This window comes from Heptranchias perlo, chromosome 26 (assembly GCF_035084215.1).
Source record: "Heptranchias perlo isolate sHepPer1 chromosome 26, sHepPer1.hap1, whole genome shotgun sequence".
In the NCBI taxonomy this organism is placed as follows: Eukaryota; Metazoa; Chordata; class Chondrichthyes; order Hexanchiformes; family Hexanchidae; genus Heptranchias; species Heptranchias perlo.
The window spans coordinates 13,181,926-13,188,254 of record NC_090350.1 but is presented as its reverse complement, the minus strand read 5'-3'; the positions used below and the strand labels follow the sequence as shown (position 1 = coordinate 13,188,254).

General features: G+C 39.9%; 1 non-coding gene across 1 annotated transcript; it reads left to right on the top strand.

The window, feature by feature from the left end:
• Nucleotides 1-311: 311 nt before the first annotated feature.
• On the top strand, nt 312-383 carry trnaa-ugc (transfer RNA alanine (anticodon UGC)). The gene has a single exon. It is a non-coding gene; the product is annotated as a tRNA-Ala (tRNA).
• The last annotated feature ends 5,946 nt before the right edge of the window (nt 384-6,329 follow it).

The following is a 6,329-nucleotide window of genomic DNA, read 5'->3' as shown; positions in this document are numbered from 1 at the left end:
GAATGCCTTCTGTAAGGCCATATAAACAACATCCATAGACATTTCCCTGTCCACTACTTTAGTCACCTCTTCAAAAAATTCAATCAGGTTCATCAGGCATGACCTACCCTTTACAAATCCTTGCTGACTCTCTCAGATCAACTGAAAATTTTCAAGGTGTTCAGTCACTCTATCCTTAATTATAGACTCTAGTAATTTCCCGACAGCATGTTGGGCTAACTGGTCTATAATTCTTTGGTTTCCCTCTCACACCTTTCTTAACTAACCAGTTTTACCCCTGAAGAAAGGATCAATAAAAAATTTTGTCATCTAGGGATGTAGCTCAGTGGAAGAGCACATGCTTTGCATGTATGAGGTCCTGGGTTCAATCCCTAGCATCTCCAAACAAGTTGAATTTGAAATTTGTGGGGAGAGTTATAGAACAAAGAGATCAAGGAGTACAGGTTCATAGCTCCTTGAAAGTGGAATCACAGGTGGATAGGGTGGTGAAGAAGGCATTCGGCATGCTTGATTTCATTGGTCAGAACATTGAATACAGGAGTTGGGATGTCTTGTTGAAGTTGTACAAGACATTAGTAAGGCCACACTTGGAATACTGTGTACAGTTCTGGTCACCCTATTATAGAAAGGATATTATTAAACTAGAAAGAGTGCAGAAAAGATTTACTGGGACTTGATGGTTTGACTTATAGGGAGAGGTTAGACAGACTGAGACTTTTTTCCCTGGAGAGTAGGAGGTTAAGGGGTGATCTTATAGAAGTCTATAAAATAATGAGGGGCATAGATAAGGTAGATAGTCAAAATCTTTTCCCAAAGGTAGGGGAGTCTATAACGAGGGGGCATAGATTTAAGGTGAGAGGGGAGAGATACAAAAGGGTCCAGAGGGGCAATTTTTTCACTCAAAGGGTGGTGAGTGTCTGGAACGAGCTGCCAGAGGCAGTAGTAGAGGCGGGTACAATTTTGTCTTTTAGAAAGCATTTGGACAGTTACATGGGTAAGATGGGTATAGAGGGATATGGGCCAAGTGCAGGCAATTGGGACTAGCTTAGTGGTATAAACTGGGCGACATGGACATGTTGGGCCGAAGGGCCTGTTTCCATGTTGTAAACTTCTATGATTCTATGATTCTATGAAATATATATTTTTGTTACATTTACGCAGAGGAGGGATTGGAGGCCTAGGCAAACGTCATTCTGTGCAAATTAGTGTGCAAACAAGAGTTTAGTTTTGCCGATGTCCTTCCCTGCTTTGCAGCGGTGAGATTGGGAAACACAGGAACCGAAGTAGGCCATTGAGCTGCTTGATTCTATTCCACCATTCAATTAGGTCATGGCTGATCTGTATCTTAACTCCATCTATCTGCCTTGGTTCCGTTACCCTTAATACCCTTACCTAACAAAAATCTATCAATCTCAGTTTTGAAATTTTCATTTGACCTGGCCTTCAAATCTTACTGGGAGAGAGTTCCAGATTTCTACTACCCTTTGTGTGAAGAAGTATCTTCTGACATCACCCCTGAACGGCCTAGCTCTAATTTTAAGGTTATGCTCCCTTGTTCTAGACTGTCCCACCAGAGGAAATAGTTTCTCTTTATCTACCCTTTCAAATCCTTTAATCATTTTTAACACCTCAATTAAATCACCCCTTAATCTTCTATATTCAAGGAAAAACATGCCTAGCCTGTGCAGCCTGTCCTCATAATTTAACCCTTTTAGCCCCGGTATAATTCTGGTGAATCTGCGCTGCACCCCCTTAAAGGCCAATATATTCTTGCTGAGGTGCGGTGCCCAGAACTGAATGCAGCAATCAGGATGGGGTCTAAACAGAGCTCTGTACAGCTGGAACATAACTTCCACCCTTTTGTATTCAAGCCCCCTTGAGATAAAGGCCAACAGTCCATTAGCCTTTTAAATTATTTTTTGTACCTGTCCACTAGCTTTTAATGATTTTTGTACTTGGACCCCTAAATTTCTCTGCTAATCTACAGTTAATAGCTTCTCGGCATTTAGAAAATACTCTGATCTATCTTTCTTAGGTCCAAAGTGGATGACCTCACACTTTCCCACATTGAACTCCAGCTGCCACAGTTTTGCCCACCTTAATCTCTCAATGTCCCTTTGCAACTTTCTGCTCCCATCTATACTATTTACTGTGCCACCTAACTTAGTGTCATGAGCAAACTTAGATATACGGCTCTCTATTCCTTCATCCAAGTCATTTATAAATGTAGTGAAAAGCTACGGCCCCAGTACAGATCCCTGGGGGATACCACCAGTCACATCTTGGTAATATGAGTACACACCCTTTACCCCTACTCTCTGTCTCCTACCTTCTAACCAATTCCCTATCCAAGCCAATGGATTGCCTCCATTTCCATGTGCTCTCATTTTTGTTAACAGTCCCTTATGTGGAACCTTGACGAATGCCTTCTGGAAGTCGATATAAATAACATCCATAGACATCCCCTTATCTACCACTTTAGTTATAGCCTCAAAAAAATCAACCAGGTTTGTAAGACATGACTTACCCTTTACAAATCCATGCTGGCTCTCTCTGATCAGCTCATATTTGTCCAAATGCTCAGTCATTCTGTCCCTAATAACAGATTCTAGTAACTTACCCACAACTGGCGTTAGACTAATAGGCCTATAATTTCCTAGTTTATCTCTCTTGCCCTTCTTAAATAGTGGAGTGACATTGGCAATTTTCCAATCCAAGGGGACAATTCCTGAATCGAGAGAGTTTTGGAATATCATGACTAGAGCATCTACAATTTCCTCACCTACTTCTTTTAATACCCTCAGGTGCAAACCATCAGGTCGTGGAGATTTGTCTATCTTTAATTTCATTAGTTTCTCCATCAGTATTTTTTAAAACTTATAATAAATCTTGTTTGTTCCTCCCTTAAAAAGTGCAAACCTTTTGTTTTGATTCAGGCTTCTTCAGACACTTTTGCTCAAGTACAACACACAAGCCAGCTGCCACAGGCAAGCCTATGAATGGGACCGTGACCTGTACTCAAAAATAACCTGGGATAACGTAAACTGGGTGAACAATCGGCCCATTTCTTGTCCCTGAAACACAAGTAGGATTTTGATTGTGTGCCCATATCACTTCAGAGAGATCATTAATATCAGTCATGCCAGACACTTGCACAGCAGACTAACCAAACTAGCAGGTTTATTCACAGATAAAGTAATTTACAGCAGCGAGCAGTAGCAGCCAGCTTTTAAACTCGTTTCAAATAACACAGCATCTCTGAACCAGATCATGAAAGTGTTAAGCACACAAACCAGTCAACTGAACAGATCTTTCAACACAAATGATGGGCAAATACTCGGGAATAACTATCCAAAGTTTACTGGTTACAATCTATTTCAGAACACTGTAACAGTCTTACTCACAGAGCCACATCTGATTCAGAAAGGGCAAAATCAAATTAATTCAGATATCAAAACTGTCTGATCATATATCCCTGAAACCCTTTAAAGTGTGGTCTTATTTTTGAGAAGTCAATCTACGATACTGAAGCACTTTACTTGAACAGTGAACAGCCAGCTCCATATTGTACAGAAGAAGGCATGCTAATGGCCAACTGTGGGGTCTGACAAATGCTGTCCATGCTAATGCAATCCAGATTACATTACAACATTATTTAATTGCCCAGTGATATACATTAATTATTTCTAGCACTTGTTTGTGCTCAGTGATTCCTATTAGATGTATACTCTGGGAAACCATATTGCCGTGGCTGGCCTCTTTCTGATTTTGGCTCTGTAGGAACTGTAAATCAATTTCCCAGCATGCAGTTGCAGAAGCCATTTTGAAGGTGGCCTCTTTCTTGATAGAACCTTGCCTTTACTGGAATAAGATCCCATATAGGTATTTAGGCTTGAAACACTCCAGTTTAAAAAAAAGTTATATATAAAACAGGAAAATAAGTGATTAAACATAGAAATAGGAATGTGATGGTGGCCTCCTATAACATAGTGTGAAAACATCAATAAATGATTCTCCATCACACTCTGATAGATTACAATTTATATTACATTATTTATAGAACCAGTGTGTTGTTAATGATAAAGTAATTTTGTGTTCCAATATCACTTTAAATGGTTGATATTGGAATACAGAAGGAATTCCAATAATATGGCTATTGTGTGACACAGACTCAAATTGAAGGCTGCACCATTTTCTTAACAGTAACTCAACAAAATACGCCCTAAATTAGGTTTACTACAAGAAAAATAAGAACTGAATCTTCTAAGTAAATATCATTTTTTCCAATAAGAGGTAGCTTGGATGGTTCAGGATTCAACTAACTGCTGTCTGTCATGATTAAAATGGCTCCTTGGATCTGCCACTCCTCCAGACAGGAGGTCAAAAAGCCAGACCACAGTACATGCCATCTAGTGGACAGATTTTTCACATAGTTCACATTACAGCTCCGGAAATATAAATGGCCCAGATTTTGCTGGAGTGGGGCATTTCGCCCCGTTAGTTCCCCTCACCCTTCAGCTCAAAATATTTTTGCCCTGTAAGTTGCTGGAAGTGCGAGCTGATAACGGGACATCTGGGACCTTGGTGAACGATGGGACCAATAGTCTACCTCCTTAACCAATGAGATTGAAGGATTCAGAAAGAAACAGAGGAATGACGGAGAAGGAAATAGGGTGAATTAGAGTCAAATCAGGTTCAGAAAAAGAAATAAAGAGAGGAGAAAGAAAGATTTGATTAAGAGGGAGAGTAAAAAGAGACAGAAAGAAAAAGTAAGGAAAACATTTAAAATTTAAAAATCTCTAAGAACAATTTACTACCTGCAGGAATGAGACTCCACAGTTTCAAGTGTTCCCTTTCAAGGTCGGAGAGGTTGAGAGGCATTGCAAGAACATAAATCTCCTAGTTAAAAAGGTAATAACGCTGTTAAGTAGCAACCCTAACTTTCTGCGATGAGTTTAATTGACAATTAAGGCGCAAATGCAGCAACTTCATGAAACACGGGGAATTTGAGGGTGAGGTGCTGTTTTCACAAGGCTAATGGTGGAGCAGCGCAAATCGTCCAGCAACTTTGTGGCGATTCGAAGTTCAAGGGTATCTTTTTCTCACCACAAGTTGCTGGACGGTTTACACATTAATAATGGCGTGCGCCATTAAACTCGCCGTTATTTTGGCAGCAAAATCTGGGCCAATCTATCTGGCCGTATTACAAAGGTCTTCACACACGCAAAGTGGTAAGTTCAATTTTGGAGGAAATATCAGAGCACAAAAACGGTAACTGAGGCACAAAGAGATTGATTGGGTAATTGAGAATGATCCCTGCATAAAAAAGCAAACAGACTTGACTGCTATTGATTGTAAACTGGATTGTTAAAATAGAGACGGAATATAAACCGTTGTGTTTTCTGGAATAAACTTTCAACATGGACCATTGGATTGCCATTGTACAGCATTGGATTTCTATTGAATTGAAATTAATTGGGATATTTGAAGCTTAGTTACAGTTTAACATTTGAAAAAAATCCAGAAGAGGATTCCAGATTGCACTTTGTGATTATTCGATACTGAAACAGAAATAAACAATCTGAATCTAGTTTGGTGCTATTTTATAAGAACGAATAAAACATTTCCTCTTTGATTTGTTCTTGGGATGTGGACACCACTGGCAGGCAGCATTTATTGCCTAGCTCTACTGACCCTGAGGCATTGGACTGGTGTCACATGTAGGCCAGGCCAGGTAGAGATGGCAAGTTCCCTTCCCCGAAGGACATTTATGAACTAGTTGGGTTTTAGCAACAATCTGGTGGCTTCCACGATCATTTTCTGGTGCTAATCCACAAATTACCAGATTTATTCGATTTCACAACTTGCCATAGAGGAATTTAAACTCATAACCCCTGGGTTACTAATCTAGTCCTATCTTTTTACTTTATAAACTAAGAACCCATCTTTATTAGTCCCAAAAAAAAGAGTCATTAATCACTATAGAAAATAATGCAGACAATCTTAATCCTGTCACTCTCCTGTAATAGCCCACTCTCCTACCCTTCTGCCAGATACTTTGGAAAAGAAGTAACCCACCAGAGGCCTCAAACTGTGATCCACTGCCCCATGTGTCAGAACTATAGTGGTGTTTATATGCTGAATCTGCTTGACTAATGCAAAATGCATGATCTCAAAGCCATGGGACAAGGTAGATTTGGATCTGATGGACATTTTCCTGTTAGCCCTCAAAGGGATTCCTGTATTTGTAGATGTTTATTGAGAGCTGGGGAGAACTGAACACACTTCATTACGCACTTACAAAGAACATCACAGACACTTTCAGAGGA